The sequence below is a fragment of the Oncorhynchus gorbuscha genome, linkage group LG18 (assembly GCF_021184085.1).
Source record: "Oncorhynchus gorbuscha isolate QuinsamMale2020 ecotype Even-year linkage group LG18, OgorEven_v1.0, whole genome shotgun sequence".
Taxonomy (NCBI): Eukaryota; Metazoa; Chordata; class Actinopteri; order Salmoniformes; family Salmonidae; genus Oncorhynchus; species Oncorhynchus gorbuscha.
The window spans coordinates 33,844,976-33,864,068 of NC_060190.1; the positions used below are offsets into that span (position 1 = coordinate 33,844,976).

Sequence of the window (19,093 nt, forward strand, 5' to 3'; positions counted from 1 at the left end):
TTATTGCTGCAGCCTGGTTTTCATTGAGTGTCCCATCTGACTCTTTACGGCAGCAGCAATAGCTCCCCTACGCTCATGCCTGACAATTCAGCTCCTGAAGAGGACAATCAACCAGCTCTGTTATCCAGTCTTGCCCCCACCTACTCCATTTCGCCAGGCCCCTACAAACCCTACCATTACGGCTCGTTTCTGCCGATTTGAAATGTTGTTAATTCTCTCCCCAAATCACTGAAAACTTAAACTGCAACTAGTAAAATGCCAGTCTGCCAAGGGCCTCTTTCTCATCTAATAGTGAGTTTTGATAGTAAAACATCCCCATCATATAAACAACGCTTAGGTGCCGTAAAACGGACCTGGTGAGTGATGTCAGCACACAAGGTTCAAGGGCCACTCCACTCGTAAATTAACCATTACAACAACATGGCCGGGCAGCGCAGGAGAGTGACAGAGAAAGAACCGCTTCCTGCCTCTCTCAACTCCCTCCCCGGGTCCGACACAAGAATGCTATGAGCAAGAGGATGGCTGACCATACGAACAGAGGAAGCTGTTAAATGGGCCAGGCTGTAAACGCAGGGGCTTTTTGTTTTCTTTGGGTCAACCGTTCAAAATTTTAACTGGAGAAAAATCTCTGGAAAGTTGGGAAATAGAAAGCTGGGAGGCTAGGGCAGGACCATTGGTGGATGTGAGGTCACTGTTATCTTTCTGAGCAGTGCTGTCAAGAGAAAGATATTAGAAAGACATTAGAGGGCTTTTGCTCTCCGCCTCAAGGTAAATACAAGCATACACACAAATGTGCTCCGACATACAGTACAGTGCCTTGCGAAAGTATTCGGGCCCCCTTGAACTTTGCGACCTTTTGCCACATTTCAGGCTTCAAACATAAAGATATACAACTGTATTTTTTTGTGAAGAATCAACAACAAGTGGGACACAATCATGAAGTGGAACGACATTTATTGGATATTTCAAACTTTTTTAACAAATCAAAAACTGAAAAATTGGGCGTGCAAAATTATTCAGCCCCTTTACTTTCAGTGCAGCAAACTCTCTCCAGAAGTTCAGTGAGGATCTCTGAATGATCCAATGTTGACCTAAATGACTAATGATGATAAATACAATCCACCTGTGTGTAATCAAGTCTCCGTATAAATGCACCTGCACTGTGATAGTCTCAGAGGTCCGTTAAAAGCACAGAGAGCATCATGAAGAACAAGGAACACACCAGGCAGGTCCGAGATACTGTTGTGAAGAAGTTGAAAGCTGGATTTGGATACAAAATGATTTCCCAAGCGTTAAACATCCCAAGGAGCGCTGTGCAAGAGATAATATTGAAATGGAAGGAGTATCAGACCACTGCAAATCTACCAAGACCTGGCCGTCCCTCTAAACTTTCAGCTCATACAAGGAGAAGACTGATCAGAGATGCAGCCAAGAGGCCCATGATCACTCTGGATGAACTGCAGAGATCTACAGCTGAGGTGGGAGACTCTGTCCATAGGACAACAATCAGTCGTATATTGCACAAATCTGGCCTTTATGGAAGAGTGGCAAGAAGAAAGCCATTTCTTAAAGATATCCATAAAAAGTGTTGTTTAAAGTTTGCCACAAGCCACCTGGGAGACACACCAAACATGTGGAAGAAGGTGCTCTGGTCAGATGAAACCAAAATTGAACTTTTTGGCAACAATGCAAAACGTTATGTTTGGCGTAAAAGCAACACAGCTCATCACCCTGAACACACCATCCCCACTGTCAAACATGGTGGTGGCAGCATCATGGGTTGGGCCTGCTTTTCTTCAGCAGGGACAGGGAAGATGGTTAAAATTGATGGGAAGATGGATGGAGCCAAATACAGGACCATTCTGGAAGAAAACCTGATGGAGTCTGCAAAAGACCTGAGACTGGGACGGAGATTTGTCTTCCAACAAGACAATGATCCAAAACATAAAGCAAAATCTACAATGGAATGGTTAAAAAAAATAAACATCCAGGTGTTAGAATGGCCAAGTCAAAGTCCAGACCTGAATCCAATCGAGAATCTGTGGAAAGAACTGAAAACTGCTGTTCACAAATGCTCTCCATCCAACCTCACTGAGCTCGAGCTGTTTTGCAAGGAGGAATGGAAAAAAATTCAGTCTCTCGATGTGCTAAACTGATAGAGACATACCCCAAGCGACTTATAGCTGTAATCACAGCAAAAGGTGGCGCTATAAAGCATTAACTTAAGGGGACTGAATAATTTTGCACGCCCAATTTTTCAGTTTTTGATTTGTTAAAAAAGTTTGAAATATCCAATAAATGTCATTCCACTTCATGATTGTGTCCCAATTGTTGTTGATTCTACACAAAAAATACAGTTTTATATCTTTATGTTTGAAGCCTGAAATGTGGCAAAAGGTCGCAAAGTTCAAGGGGGCCGAATACTTTCGCAAGGCACTGTATATGGATGCACAATGACCGAGCGGGATGGGCAAAATGCAATAGATGGTATAAAATACAGTATATGCATATGGGATGACTAATCCAAGATATATACATATTAATAAAGTAGAATTATTAAAGTGACTAGTGATCCATTTATTAAAGTGGCCAATGATTTCATGTCTCTATGTAGGCAGCAGCCTCTGTGTTAGTGATGGCTGTAGCAGTCTGATGGCCTTGAGATAGAAGCAAAAAGTCTCTCGGTCCCAGTCTCTCGGTCTCTCGGTCCCAGCTTTGTTGCACCTATACTGACCTTGCCTTCTGGATGATAGCAGGGTGAACAGGCAGTGGCACGGGTGGTTGTTGTAATTGATTATCTTTTTGGCCTTCCTGTGACGTTGGATGCTGTAGGTGTCCTGGGAGGACAGGTAGTTTGCCCCGGTGATGAGTTGTGCAGACCGCACCACCCACTGGAGAGCTCTGCGGGTGTGAGTGGTGCAGTTGCCTTACCAGGCGTTGATACAGCCTGACAGGATGATCTCAATTGTGCATCTGTAAAAGTTTGTGAGGGTTTTAGGTGACATGCCAATTTTCTTCAGCCTCCTGAGGTTGAAGAGGCACTGTTGCATCTTCTTCTCCACACTTTATTGTTGTTGATTACGTATGTCACAGATATGAACAATATTAACTTAGTCCAAGAAACAACGACTTGGTAGTTCCTTTAACAAAGTAATCATGTAAATAAAAACTGTCTATGACACATAGATTTGTGCTGAGTGAGGCTTTCCAAGCATCTTGCTAACAGCACCGAAAAGATATTGGGGATTCCTAATAAAATACAAATAGAACACAATCCCTATCACACAACTTTTCTTCTCCTTATTGGTCCAAGTCTCTTGTTTCCATGAGTTTAAAAACAGTAGGTGGCAAAAATTATTTGTCATGAAGTAAAAACGCCATCCAGTTATTTTACAGACCTTGTCAGGATTTATTGGGCCTAGGTAGGCACTCACTTCGCCAATCGGGTCATAAAAAGACCCTGATAACTTAAGCTGAGAAGACGGACAATGACATCATGACAGGGAAAAGCAGTGTTTTTTACTTGTTTTCTTTGCTGAAGTGAAAGTGTATCCTTTATTTCATGGGGCAAGTCATTCATAGGAGGATCATTAATCTGCCTCTCTGAAAGCAAACAGGGAAGAGAACAGCAAGGGCCTGCTTGGTCATAATCTGTGGCAAATAGGCCAGGGGTGACAAAGTTTAGTTCATGTGGTGTGTTGAGTTACCTGCACGATTCTCTAGGGCAAGGGTGTCAAACTCAATCCACGGAGGGCCTAGTGTCTGCTGGTTTTAGTTTTTTCCTTTCAATTAAGACCTAGACAACCAGGTGAGGGGAGTTCCTTAGTAATTAGTGACCTTAATTCATCAATCAAGTACGAGGGAGGAGCGAAAACTCGCAAACACTCGGCCCTCTGTGGAATGTGTTTGACATGTGCTCCAGGGGAAGGGCTCTGGTTTGGCTGCTGGTTAACTTGAAGTGCCCAGTGACAGAAGCTGTCTCTGAAGCCTTGCTCAAAGTGACAAATCACCCACGAAAAGGGAGGTAAAGATTCTAAATCAATTGATTTTGGAGGCAGACAGATTAAGAGTTGTGGGCACTTTGCACTTATTAAGGACTCTAAATACAACTGGTAACATTTCTTTCGGTGGACATTTGTTGCTGTTTATAAAGGCCTCATGAATGCCACGTACGCCATTAGGCTTTTAATAAGCCTGTTTTGACATTATAACCAGATTGTAGGAGAGTACAGAGGGAACTACCAAGAATTGAACAAATGGCTGCCTATTATACAATGACGTTTCCTTGCACAACAACCCCAACAGTTTAACAACATTCAGAAAGTTGTAAAGTTGGAGGGTAACTCTGCACCATTGATGAAACTTACCTACTTACGTACTTACTTAGGCCCGTCGCCCCATTATTGATGAAAAGTACACTTAAATGCCTCTAAACGTGTCAGACTTTTCTAGAAGAGGGAAAGATATACAGAGACGAGAAAAAGTTATGTGAATGTCAAAAAGAAGCCATGAGGAAAAGTGCTTCTTGTGAAACAGAGGGGGAAAACTTCCTGTACACCTCTTAAATTCTTATTCTATTTCTCTCAGTGTTCAGTTCACCCTGACCAAGCACACATCTGTGTTAAAGCCTACAGGTTGTTTGTCTCACAGGAGAGCGCTGTCTTGAATTAATTACCGGATTTCCAGTGCACGAATGTTGGTTTGTTTACTTCTCATTGTCTGTTTTGCTCTAAATTGTGTTTGACAAGGGAATGAGATTAGAGCGTTTTGAAGGCTGCTTTCAGGACCTGTCTGAATCACCTATGACACATACTGCAAAACATGGTTGCAGTAGGTGAGTATCAGAGACATTTACTCTGCTGACCTTCACTTACACTAAAGAAAACAGCTCTTTTAAATCCAAGAGAAAGAGAGTGCTCTGGTAATATACACCAACATATACCCCAGCACCAGTGACAAAATAATGAGGTGACTGTACATGCCGCATGCAACCTAAGCAATAAAATTGGCTGTAATAGCTTGGCAAACCCAATGACACAGTGTTTATTTTAGTGTTTAACAACCACATTCCACATGGGGCATCGTGCTGCAGCCCTACGTCGTAGGAAAATGGAACTCACCCGAGAACGGACAGTTCTCCATAATCAAAATCATTTGGCGATGGAATAAATAAACAAACAGAAAGATGTTCACATGAAAAGGATCTGTGGGGTGGAAAACAAGACAGTGCAGTGTTACAACCGGGACCTTGGAGAGAGCCTGTCGTAAAGCCCTTCTCTAAGTCCAGGAAGGACTTTGTAAAGTGAGTGATTCAAATACATTCAAATTGTTTATAGGATCTGATCTGAGCTCATTATTACCTTAACCTGACTGAGCAATAGCCAAGCTTGTACTCCAGCTGGAACTGTTTTAAGAATAGCTTGCACTCCAGCTGGAACTGTTTTAAGAATAGCTTGCAAATGTTTTTAAAATGATCAGCTAAAAGGAGGAAAATAAATATCTGGTTTTAATTCCTGGGCTAATGGGTTCACGAGCCAAGCAGCAAGCCTGTTAAGGAATACTTAAATTCAGGGAGGACTCTTTAGTGTGCCCCCCACTACCAAAGGGTCAATGTTGGATCCCCACTATGTTGTCATCCAACCCCTCGGCTCAAGTCTTCGCTCACGTTTTTCTCGAACGCTTGGGGAAGTTCATATTTGCAAATAACTTATGAAGTGAAGTGCTGATTGTGAGTGGCTGCTGGCTCATTGGCTGTGAGTAGACTGAATTTCTAAATATCGGATATTTGTTTTCGTGTTGTGTAAATTGGTTGTAACGACATTACCCCACATGGGCACCAGTGAACATGATCGGCTGTTCAGTTTGTAATCAGCACCTCTGCTTGAACACGCCCATTCCAGATGTTGGGAGGGGCAAACAGCTTGGATGCCCTCCGCCTTCTTTTAGCGTTTGTCTGACAAGAACCTTCATCCCGAAGGTGAGGCAAAAGCCTGTGGCAGAGGACAGTGATGGGTTTGATTCCTACCTGTTACACTGTCTGTATCATTATGAGGACCTAAAGACTGTTGTTGTATGTGATTGTTGGTGCCAGAAAAGTCCTAAATGTTTTTTTTTATTATTCCTATTGGAAAGGGGAGCCTGTTCTGATTCACTACTTCCTTTTTCCTGTTAAAGACTGATGTCTATTGTGTATTATGCTGTGGGGACGAGTTCTTCAGACTCTCATATCAGATCAGAAGTTCAACAGCAGTCTCCAAGATGTACCTATGTTTCACAGACACGACCTACAAGCTCTATTAGAACAGTTAGAATGCAGGTAAAATCATATGCATCCGTAGACTAAGCAAGAAATGTAGCCTGCAGTCCAACAACTCCTCCCCATCTAATTACATCTCAAATTAAAATGAGTGTCAGTGAGGTGTGTAGTGCTCCAACACTCCACTGGGATAACAAGGCGCTACTGTAATCCGCAAGCTTCCTCCCCATTAGAGCAGTTTATGAATGAAGGTGCAGCAGTAAGGCCCGCCTCCCAGTTATACAGCACATGCACAGCCCCCTTTGCTAACTCCCTGGGTAGCAGTCAGCTTTTCAGAGCAGGTCGTCCACTCACAAGTTAGCGGTCAATCACGAGCGTCCTGAAAGAAGTCCTTTCTTTTACCTTCTTTCCTGTAGCTGCCATTTTCACTAAACATCTCCAATTGCGAGGGGTTCCTGCAAGTACAAAAATGAAACAAAGACAAATGATGTTGGCCTGCTCCTCAAGTGGTTTTACCACAGCACCATCCCAGCCCCCTCAACCTCCTCTCTCGCTAACTCTTCCCTCTCTTTCTCTCCATCACCCACTTACACCCTCTCTCCCACTCTCTTTCCTGCTGGCTAGGGCTTTATTGTGCTGGTCGCCATCTGTTTTCTATTGCTGGAGCTGAGAAGCCCAGAATGGATTTCTTGGATATTGTCCAATAAGACCCTGTGAGGGAGTCACAACAGCCCAGGGCCCAAAGACATGGAGAATAGAAGAGCCCTGCAAGCAGGGGTGGAATAGAGTGGCAGCATAGGGGCCTCGAAGGGCCCAGAGGGCTCCCCCATATGTACAAATGATATCACTTACACACTGAAATGATCATAACACAGTGAACTAGGGTGGGATGGAATGGTGGTGCAAGGGCCTACATGAGACCACTGTCTCATGTAGGCCCTTGCACCACCATTTCAACACCATCATCATACTACTGTCACTGCTCACGGCTAAATCGAAAGAGGCAGCACAAATGTGTTGTACATTTTACGGACTGTACAATTAGTCTGAAGGGGGTAAATGGTCAAATGCTGCCAGTGTTCTAATATGCAGGAACATGCCCTCTGTTTAGCCTCTTGTTGCCCACTGACATGTTTTGGGTTATTGTTCTTGCTCCAAGGGGTTGACTACTGTTATTGTTGTTGTTTGTTTTGAATGGGCATGAAGAAGAGGCCAGGTTACCATGGCGTGTGTGAGGCTCCCATAGTGCTGTGCTGCAGGAGGGCGATGATGGATGACCACTGAAGGAGACAAAGTGTTTACAGGCTAGTTTGAAGCAGCCTTGGACCTGGGCGTCTCACCTGCCTGGTGGGCTGTATCAATCTATCAAATTGTTGTCCTGACATTCACCTGATTCATAGTATCAGGTGAAGCCTTATATTAACAGAAATAATCTCGCTGACTTTTGCATAGTGCCTCCACAGGAAAGTCAGACTCCAACTCCACTAAGGCCTTTTAACACAACCCATCTGCTGTCTGTGAATACAAACAAACAAGCTGTCAAAGTGAAACAAACTGTTTCTCATTTTCTGCCTCACTCGTTTCAATGACCTCCCTGACATCTCGATATACCCAACAATGTTTTTTAAATAACCCATGTCAATCAAATCTCCTTCTCAAAGCATCGAAGAGTATAATTCTCTTTCTTTAATAAGTTCCATCGCGCCACTTCAAGAGTGAAGCTGTGCTTGAGGAAATTGCTTTAGAGAGAGCACATATTTTCTTATTTCACTGTGCTGTATTTGCCTAGCACCTTGCAGAGAGAAAACAGTGTTTTCTTAATGACGAGTAATGGGTGAAAATGTCAGCTATAGAGGCCCGGTCCATGTGCAAGTATACACTAAATGCCAGATGCAAAAAGCCTTAGCACGTTAGCCTGGATACATGCTAGAGGGTGGGAACAAAGCAGGTTTCTTGGGCTGGAAACAACCGTTCAGACCCAGGTTCAGATGGGCAAATAAAGGCACACTTAGCTACCATCCACTTAATACTACTACTGCTACTACTACAAATAATAATAACTCTGGCCCTTACAGGTAGAGATATTGTTTTACGTTGGTGGTTCCTTTCTACGTACAGTAAATAGGTAATTCTACATTTTTAGGTGGGATTTGAAATGTGCCAACAACAGAATGTGCTTCAAAAACAGTAAAGGAGGGCTACCAAAATGTCAAAATACAATGTTATTGCTATTTCAAGATCTGAGTAGGAAATAGATATTATACATGTCAGACCTGGGTTACAAATAATATTTATTGTATTTCAATTACTTTCTTAATACATTTGAAATTAAGTATTTGAAAACATTTCTTGAAAATACAATAACTTCTTTTCTTTTTTTTACAATATTGGCATGTATTTGAAAATACTCAAATACACAGACAAGTGTATTTTCTAATATAAATATGTAAGTACTCCATGCATCTGAACCCAGATGTGTTTGGTCCTGGGGGTATTTGAAATGTATTTGGAAACAACTATTTAAAAGTAGTTACAAATAGTATTTATATGAAATTACTTGAAAATTCTTCAAATAGAGGTAGTTGATTCGGCCACATTATTTTAATATACTCAAATTTACAGATAATATGCATTATTACTTATTTAAGCATGGTCTGATACACGTCAATATGTAGAATGTATAGAATACAATCACATATACACTACCATTCAAAAGTTTGGGGTCACTTAGAAATGTAAGTGACATTTTTTGTCCATTAATTTGAGAAACAGGCGCCTCAGAAGGCCAGCATCCCGGAGTCGCATCTTCACTATTGACGTTGAGACTGATGTTTTGTGAATACTATTTAATGAAGCTGCCAGTTGAGGACTTGTGAGGTGTCTGTTTCTTTAACTAGACACTAATGTACTTGTCCACTTGTTCAGTTGTGCACCGGGCCCTCCCACTCCTCTTTCTATTCTGGTTAGAGTCCATTTGCGCTGTTCTGTGAAGGGAGTAGTACACAGCGTTGTATGAGATCTTCAGTTCTGGGGGCAGGACCTTTTACTCCAGACAATCAGCCTAAACCACAGCCGCTTAATGCTTCAACAGTTGGCTGGATTGTTCCAATCAAATCTTTTACTCCTTCTGTAGCTCAGTTGGTAGAGCATGGCGCTTGTAACGCCAGGGTAGTGGGTTCGATCCCCGGGACCACCCATACGTAGAATGTATGCACACATGACTGTAAGTCGCTTTGGATAAAAGCGTCTGCTAAATGGCATATATTATTATTATTATATTAAATCTCAGGAAGCTGCTTGAAGAGGAGACGAGACTTAATTTCTACAAAGTAACGATGTTAATCCTCGGCCTGAAGTACTAGAATAAATCGATCAACTTGAAGGTATTCATGTCTTTTAGACACTGACTATACCAAACATTAGGAACACCTTAATACTGAGTTGTGACATGGACTCAACAGGATGGGGCAGGGACTCAACAAGGTGTCGAAAGCATTCCACAGGGATGCTTACCCATGTTGACTCCAATGCTTCCCACAGCTGTGTCAAGTTGACTGGATGTCCTTTGGGTGGTTGACCATTGTTGATACACACGGGCAACTGTTGAGTGTGTGAAACCCAGCAGTGTTGCAGTTCTTGACAGAAACCGGTGTGCCTGGCACCTACTACCATACCCCATTCAATGGCATTTATATTTTTTGTCAAGCCCAATTTTTATTTTATTTTTTTAACCTTTGTTTAACTAGGCAAGTCGGTTAAGAACAAATTCTTATTTACAATGGCAGCCTACCTCAGCCAAACCCGGACGATGCTGGGCCAATCGTGCGCCGTCCTATGGGACTCCCAATCACGGCCGGATGTGATGCAGCCTGGATTCACACATGCACAATCCACGTCTCAATTGTCTCAAGGCTCCTCCACTTCATCTGCACTGATTGAAATGGATTTAACAAGTAACATCAATAAGGGATCATAGCTTCACATGAATTCACCTGGTCAGTCTGTGTCGTTAAGGTGTTCTTAATATTTTGTATGGTCAGTGTATATTTACATAGATTTTTTTGGGGAAAAGGCATGAGTGTAGTTTGTTTATCATGTGAAACATAATGGTACATTTCAGTCAAACTCCATTGACAGCAGCTAACATTAGCTAGCTGGCATCCTAGCATTACTAACTGGCGAGCTTTATCCGGCAGCTTTAGATGCGAGGGCAAATATATTTGCTTGTTAACCATCTGATTGATACATTTGATTGATTCATATAAATGCCATTAGCTTGCTGTCAAATGAAACTGCTGTGGGAAACCTCCCACCATCATCGCTGTAGTTGATGATCGGTTTCTAGAAAATGAAAATCTTGATATGTTCTTCAAAAGAGAGATCAGGGTCCAGAGTAACGCAGAGGTCCTTAACAGTTTTATTTGAGATGACTGTACAACCATTAAAAGATTAATTGTCAGATTCAACAGAAGATCTCTTTGTTTCTTGGGACCTAGAACAAGCATCTCTGTTTTGTCCAAGTTTAAAAGTAGAACGTTTGCAGCCATCCACTTCCTTATGTGTGAAACGCATGCTTCTAGCGAGGGCCATTTTGGGGCTTCACCATGTTTCATTGAAATGTACAGCTGTCATCAGCATAACAGTGAAAGTTAACATTATGTTTTCGAATGACATCCCCAAGAGGTAAAATATATAGTGAAAACAATAGTGGTCCTAAAACGGAACCTTGAGGAACACCGAAATTTACAGTTGATTTGTCAGAGGACAAAGCATTCACAGAGACAAACTGATATCTTTCCGACAGATAAGATCTAAACCAGGCCAGAACTTGTCCGTGTAGACCAATTTGGGTTTCCAATCTCTCCAAAAGAATATGGCGATCGATGGTATCAAAAGCAGCATTTTCTGGGTCAAGGTTTGGCTTTTACAAGAGAGGCTTTATTACTGCCACTTTTAGTGAGTTTGGTACACATCCGGTGGATAGAGAGCCGTTTATTATGTTCAAGATAGGAGGACCAAGCACAGGAAGCAGCTCTTTCAGTAGTTTAGTTGGAATAGGGTCCAGTATGAAGCTTGAAGGTTTAGAGGCCATGATTATTTTCATCATTGTGTCCAGAGATATAGTACTAAAACACTTGAGCGTCTCTCTTGATCCTAGATCCTGGCAGAGTTGTGCAGGCTGAGGACAACTGAGCTTTGAAGGAATATGCAGATTTAAAGAAGAGTCCGTAATTTGCTTTCTAATAATCATGATCTTTTCCTCAAAGAAGTTCATGAATTCATCACTGCTGAAGTGAAAGCCATCCTCTCTTGGGGAATGCTGCTTTTTAGTTAGATTTGCGACAGTATCAAAAAGGAATTTCGGATTGTTCTTATTTTCCTCAATTAAGTTAGAAAAATAGGATGATCGAGCCGCAGTAAGGGCTCTTCGGTACTGCACGGTACTGTCTTTCCAAGCTAGTCGGAAGACTTCCAGTTTGGTGTGGTGCCATTTCCGTTCCAATTTTCTGGAAGCTTGCTTCAGAGCTCGGGTATTTTCTGTGTACCAGGGAGCTAGTTTCTTATGAGAAATGTTTTTTGTTTTTAGGGGTGCAACTGCATCTAGGGTATTGCGCAAGGTTAAATTGAGTTCCAAAAAAAAATGATTTTTGTCCTCTGGCGTCCATGGGTAGACAGAGGGAATCTGGAAGGACATCAAGGAATCTTTGTGTTGTCTGTGAATTTTTAGCACGACTTTTGATGTTCCTTGGTTGGGGTCTGAGCAGATTATTTGTTGCAATTGTAATCCTAATAAAATGGTGGTCCGATAGTTCAGGATTATGAGGAAAAACATTAAGATCCAGAACATTTATTCCATGGGACAAAACTAGGTCCAGAGTATGACTGACAGTGAGTGGGTCCAGAGACATGTTGGACAAAACCCACTGAGTCGATGATGATGAAAGCCTTTTTGAGTGAGTCTGTGGACTTTTCCATGTGAATATTAAAGTCACCAAAGATTATAATATTATCTGCTATGACTACAAGGTCCGATAGGAATTCAGGGAACTCAATGAGCAACGCTGTATATGGCCCAGGAGGCCTGTAAACAGTAGCTATAAAAAGTGATTGAGTAGGCTGCATAGATTTCATGACTAGAAGCTCAAAAGACGAAAACGCCATTTTGTTTTGTAAATTGAAATTTGCTATCGTAAATGTTAGCAACACCTCCACCTTTGCGGGATGCATGGGAGATATGGTCACTAGTGTAGCCAGGAGGTGAGGCCTCATTTAATACAGTAAATTCATCAGGCTTAAGCCATGTTTCAGTCAGGCCAATCACATCAAGATTATGATCAGTGATTAGTTCCTTGACTATAATTGCCTTTGAAGTAAGGGATCTAACATTAAGTAGCCCTATTTTAAGGTATCATGATCTCTTTCAATAATGACAGGAATGGAGGTCTTTATCCTAGTGAGATTGCTAAGGCGAACACCGCCATGTTTAGTTTTGCCCAACCTAGGTCGAGGCACAGACACTGTCTCAATGGGGATAGCTGAGCTGACTACACTGACTGTGTTATAGTGGCAGACTCCATTATGCTGGCAGGCTGGCTAACAGCCTGCTGCCTGGCCTGCACCCTATTTCATTGTGGAGCTAGGGGAGTTAGAGCCCTGTCTATGTTGGTAGATAAGATGAGAGCACCCCTCCAGCTAGGATGGAGTCCGTCATTCCTCAACAGGTCAGGCTTGGTCCTGTTTGTGGGTGAGTCCCAGAAAGAGGGCCAATTATCTACAAATTCTATCTTTTGGGAGGGGCAGAAAACAGTTTTCAACCAGCGATTGAGTTATGAGACTCTGCTGTGGAGCTCATCACTCCCCCTAACTGCCAGGGACAATTACTCGATGCCGACACATCTTTCTAGCTGATTTACACGCTGAAGCTATTTTGCGCTTGGTGTCTGACTGTTTCATCCTAACATCGTTGGTGCTGACGTGGATAACAATATGTCTATACTCTCTACACTCGCCAGGTTTAGCTTTAGCCAGCACCATCTTCAGATTAACCTTAACGTCGGTAGCCCTGCCCCCTGGTAAACAGTGTATGATCGCTGGATGATTCGTTTTAAATCTAATACTGCGGGTAATGGAGTCGCCAATGACTAGAGTTTTCAATCTGTCAGAGCTAATGGTGGTAAGCTTCGGCGTCTCAGACCCCGTAACGGGAGGAGTAGAGACAAGAGAAGGCTCGGCCTCTGACTCTGACTCGCTGCTTTTAACCTCTTGAATTTAAGGGGCGCTATTTTAATTTTTGGATGTAAAATGTTCCCGTTTTAAAAACAAGATATTATGTCACGAAAAGATGCTCGACTGTGCATATAATTGACAGATCTGGAAAGAAGACACTCTAACGTTTCCAAAACTGCAAAGATATTGTCTGTGAGTGCCACAGAACTGATGTTACAGGCGAAACCCAGATAAAAATCCAACCAGGAAGTGCTGCATTTTTTGAAACCGCCTCATGCCAATGACTCCTTATATGGCTGTGAATGAGCTACGAATGAGCTTACGTTTTCCACGTGTTCCCCAAGGTGTCAACAGCATTGACGTCTTTTTAGGCATTTCCATTGAAGAATGGCTGTAAGGGAGCATATATGGCATGTGGTCACATGGTGTCTCCCGCAGAAAACCTTGCGTAAAATACTGAGGTAGCAATTTTTCCAATCGCTTCTTATGAGAAACCAACTGCCTCGACGGATATATTATCGAATATATTTGTTAAAAACACCTTGAGGGTGGATCCTAAACAACGTTTGCCGTGTTTGTCGATATTATGGAGCAAATTTTGAAAAAAGTTTGGCGTTAAAGTTGTAGCATTTTAGGGTCGATTTCTTAGCCATGCATGATGAAGAAACGGGAGCTATTTCGTCTACAAAAATCTTTGGAAAAAAGGAACATTTGCTATCTAACTCGGAGTCTCCTGAGTGAAAGCATCTGAAGTTCTTCAAAAGGTAAATTATTTAATTTGGTTGCTTTTCTTATTTTTGTGAAAATGTTGCCTGCTGCCAGCAGAGCCTAGCATAGCATTATGCCATGATAAACTTACACAAATGCTTGTCTAGCGTGGCTGTAACGCATATTTTGAAAATCTGAGATGACAGTGTTGTTAACAAAAGGCTAAGCTTGTGTTTGAATATATTTATTTCATTTCATTTGCGATTTTCATGAATAGGAAAAGTTTCTAGGGGTATTTATGTCCATTGCGTTATGCTAATGCATTTGAGGCTATGATTACGCTATGATTACGCTCCCGGATACGGGTTTGCTCGTCGCAAGAGGTTAAGACCAGTTAGAATAGGCAGAATACTGCCCCCTTTGGAGGAATTGCGTGCCCATAAGTAAACTGAAAAAAATCTGTCCAAAATTGCTAATATATGCATATAATAATAATTATTGGATAGAAAACACTCTAAAGCTTCTAAAACCATTTGAATTATGTCTAAGTATAGCAGAACTCACAGGGCAGGCAATCTCCCAAAATATTTTTGGGAGCCTCTGTCAGGATTTGGCCAGGGTTGTTCCGGTTTTTGGTCACTAGGTGCCCCCATTGTGCCTTTTGACCTTTTGTTTTCCCTTGATCCCCATTATTATTTGCACCTGTGCCTCGTTTCCCCTGATTGTATTTAAACCCTTTGTTTTCCTCTGTTCTTTGCTCTGTGTTTGTATGTTAGCACCCAGCCCTAGTACTCTGAGAACTCTTGTTGATCCCGGTGGACTCTCTTGTGGAATTCTGTTTTTTGTTCTTGTTTGTTTGTTTTTTGAGTATCTTTTGAGGCTTTTTGTGCTTTACCTTCCACCTTGTGGATTTACCTTTTTTGTCTTGGAGGATTACCTTTGTTCTTGTAGGATTCCTTTTGAGGTTGTGGAGTTACATGTTTTCCTGAAGAACTTCACTTTTTACTTCATTAAATACACCGTCTCAAGTACTGCTGTGTCTGCCTCATCTTCTGGGTTCTGCCGACTATTCGTGGCTCAGTTGGTTAAGTGACTGTTTCTCACTCCGGAGACCCGGGTTCGTAACCGGGTCCTGACAGCCTCAAACTTGGGGCAACTTTGATGTCATCGCCCCCACCCTTCCCAACCAGCTATGGATCTGGAGACACTTTCTATGTCTTCCACTAGATGTCCTCATTCAGTACAGCATTTAATTGTGCAAATCAAATCCCACGTGTTTTGAGCCTTTGGTAGGCAAAAGACTGAGTGTCGCTAGAAAATTCAAGGTTACGAGAGCGTGCTTTTTGGAGACACGTTCCTTTGTTCCAGATCGCCTGCGAAGAAGCACATTCGTCTGAGAGATTAGATGATTGTTTTGTACGTTTAGAACATCCTAAAGCTTGATTCTGCACTTAGTTTGACCAGTTTAATCGACATATAATATGTAATTTTGAAGTTTTGATGTGCAACTGTTCGTGACCAGAAGTAATTTTTTGGTAGTATTTCAGCTGGAACTTGCAGCATATGCTAATACAAAGACACACGAATTGAAACCAAACGATGTTTTGGGTAAGTGTGACTTCTTCCACTACATTCTGATCGAAGACCAAAGGTAAGGGAATATTTATGTTGTAATTCTGTGTTTCTGTTAACTCCAACATAGCGGAGAAATATTGCTTATGTCTGAGTGCCGTCTCAGATTATTGAAAAATGAATGATTTCTGTAACGTTAAAAAGAAATGTGACAAAGCGATTGCCTTAAGAAGCAGTGTATCTTTCTAACTATATGTAGAACATGTATATTTAATCAAAGTTTATGATGTGTATTGCTGTTATCTGGCGTTATCTGGCGGAGTTATCTATAATTTCTGAACATGGCGTCAATGTAAACGATGCTTTATGGATATAAATAGCATATTATTGAAAAAAACATAAATGTACTGTGTAACATGTCCTATTACTGTCATCTGATGAAGATTTTCAAAAGGTTAGTGAATAATTTTTATTTTAATCCTGCGTTTGTGATTGCATCTTTTGTTCGACAAAATGGCTATATATTGGCTGTGTCTTTGGTGGTGGTTTGACATAAATATGTGCTATGTTTTCGCCGTAAAACATTTTAGAAATCTGACTCGCTGGGTAGATAACCAAGGTGTTTATCTTTCATTTGAGCTATTGGACTTGTTAATGTGTGGAGGTTAAATATTTCTAAGAATATTTTTGCATTCTGTGCGCCATCTTTTGAGTTTAGCGTGGGGGGGGTGCCCTTGGGGAACGTGTTAGCATGAACAAGTTTGGGGAAAACCGGTTGAAAGTTTGTCGGCTGAATAAGCAACACCGGTTGAGCATTCCTACAGCATTTCCTTCCAGAAACCGTGAGAAAGTTGTCCGGCTGCGGGGACCGTGTGAGGGGATTTATACTAACGTTACGATCTGTACTTACTGGTGGCACAGACGCCGTTTCATCCTTTCCTACACTGAAATTACCCTTGTGTCTGAATCTGGGCTTGTAGCACAGCTATCCTCGCCGTAAGCGACTGCAATTAGAAGGCATCACGTTAATGTTACTACTTAGCTCCGGCTGTGGGAGGTCCTGAAGAACCATGATAAACCATGTCCAGATAAAGCGTCCGGAGTGAAAAAGTTAAGGGAAAAAACAAATATAAACGGTAATTAAAAAGTAAAAACCGTAAAGTTGTCAGGTAGCAAAGTAGGTTGGCAACAAAACGCACAGCAACACGTAAACAAGTCTCATCGTCATCCAGCAAACACAGCAGCATAGTCCTAATCTACAGTACATGTACCATTTCTTCACCAACTAAGGAGTTGGGGAAACAAGTATGGACTTGAACTGTGATAACTGCAGTGGCCAAAACAAGAACAAGTTTGTGCTCTGGTATCGTACCTGGCGGACCCTGCACAAGCTCCACCAGTCTGGACCTTCACTTCCTGTTCACAGGCAACACCAAGTGTGTGCTCTGGTATCGTACCTGGCGGACCCTGCACAAGCTCCACCAGTCTGGACCTTCACTTCCTGATCACAGGCCACACCAAGTTTGGCCCCGACTGGTGCTTCGGCCTCATCAAGCAGCGCTTCAGAAGGACCAGAGTGAACACTGTCTGAGATTGGTGGTGTTGTGAAGGACATCACTGTGACAGGGTCAACATCCCACAGCTGGTTGGACTGAAGGATGGTGTGGTGCTGGTGGAAAGCTGGCTGGCAACAACACCTGACTCTGTACTTCAGGCCGCTGCCACAGATCAAGCAGTACCATTGCACTGTGTGAGGTTATTCTTCTTCTCTTGGGAGGTGAATTGTTGTGCAAGGTTGCAAGTCTTCAAATAATTTTTTGGTTATTTCCTGTTTTACAGCTTCGAGGCTCTGGAGACTGGTGTTGTTTTGTTTGACGAGGAGTGTTCGGACTCAGTCGGGACCAGGTTTCAGCTGCTGTGCAACGCTGACATCCTTACTCCCATAGATGGTCTGCCTGTACAACCACCACCCGGACTTGACACAGCTAGACAAACTTATCTTTTTAAGGAGATCAGGGAGTTTTGCGACAGAGGCTATGGACATCACATGCCCTGCACCAAAGTCAAGGGCAAGACAGAAACAGGCTCTCCAAATATAGATTCCCTTGTTTATGCGTGGTTCGGACGGACCTGTCATCAGCACTATCTGCAGTGCCTTTAATCAAATTGACTCTCTCCTAACACACACCGTACGTTGCTGCTACAATTTTTTCTCCCGCTGCTCAGCCACTTTACCTCTGATTGTATGCATACAACTACCTCGTCTATCACTATCGTTATTGATATTGTTTGTGTACATATTGCATATTTGATTTATATTGACGCTATCTATTTCTGATATTACTACCATGCAAGTAACCATTTGGCTGTACGGTTTACACTTTCTAGAGACCCATCCACTTAGCAAGACTTAGCAAAATATTGATATATAAAAATGATTATTGATATGTGTGGTCGTAACATGATTTGACCGTATCAAGTGTCCACCACATAAATATTTGCCGCATGCATCTGTTTATGTACTGTACATGTGCACCTCACTCAGGTTCCAACTCAGGTTGCATGGCCTTAACTTCTGTATGGATTACTGTGATAAGTGCATTTGTAACAGTGTATAAAGTATGCTAATGTACTGGTGTGAAGGCATTTGGGCAGTGGTGTAAAATTCTGTAAAAGTACTACTTAAGTATTTATTGGGTGTATCTGTTCCTTAACTTTTACTTTACTATATTCCGAAAGATAATAAGGTACTTTTTACACCATACATTTTCCTGACACCCAAAATACTTGTTCCATTTTGACAGGAAAATTGTCCAATTCACACACTTATCAAGAAAACATCCCTGGTCATCCCTGCTGCGTTTGATCTGGCAGACTCACTAAACACTAGATATCCCTCTAGTGGTGTGGGGGCTGTGCTTTGGCAAAGTCGGTGGGGTTGTAATCCTTCCTTTTTGGCCCTGTCCGTGGATATCATCGGATGGGGCCACAGTGTCTTCTGACCCCTCCTGTCTCAGCCTCCAGTATTTATGCTGCAGTAGTTTGTGTCGGGGGGCTAGGGTCAGTTTGTTATATCTGGAGTACTTTTCCTGTCTTATCCGGTGTCCTGTGTGAATTTAAGTGTGCCCTCTCTAAAATTCTTTCTTTCTCTCTCTCAGAGGACCTGAGTCCTAGGACCATGCCTCAGGACTACCTGGCATGATGACTCCTTGCTGTCCCCAGTCCACCTGGCTGTGCTGCTGCTCCAGTTTCAACTGTTCTGCCTGCGACTATGGAATCCTGACCTGTTCACTGGATGTGCTACCTGTCCCAGACCTGCTGTTTTCAACT

At 42.3% G+C, this 19,093-nt stretch overlaps 1 pseudogene; it reads right to left on the minus strand.

Annotated features, from left to right (window-relative positions):
- Positions 1-10,597: 10,597 nt before the first annotated feature.
- Positions 10,598-12,656, minus strand: LOC124004141 (annotated as a pseudogene).
- Positions 12,657-19,093: the final 6,437 nt, after the last annotated feature.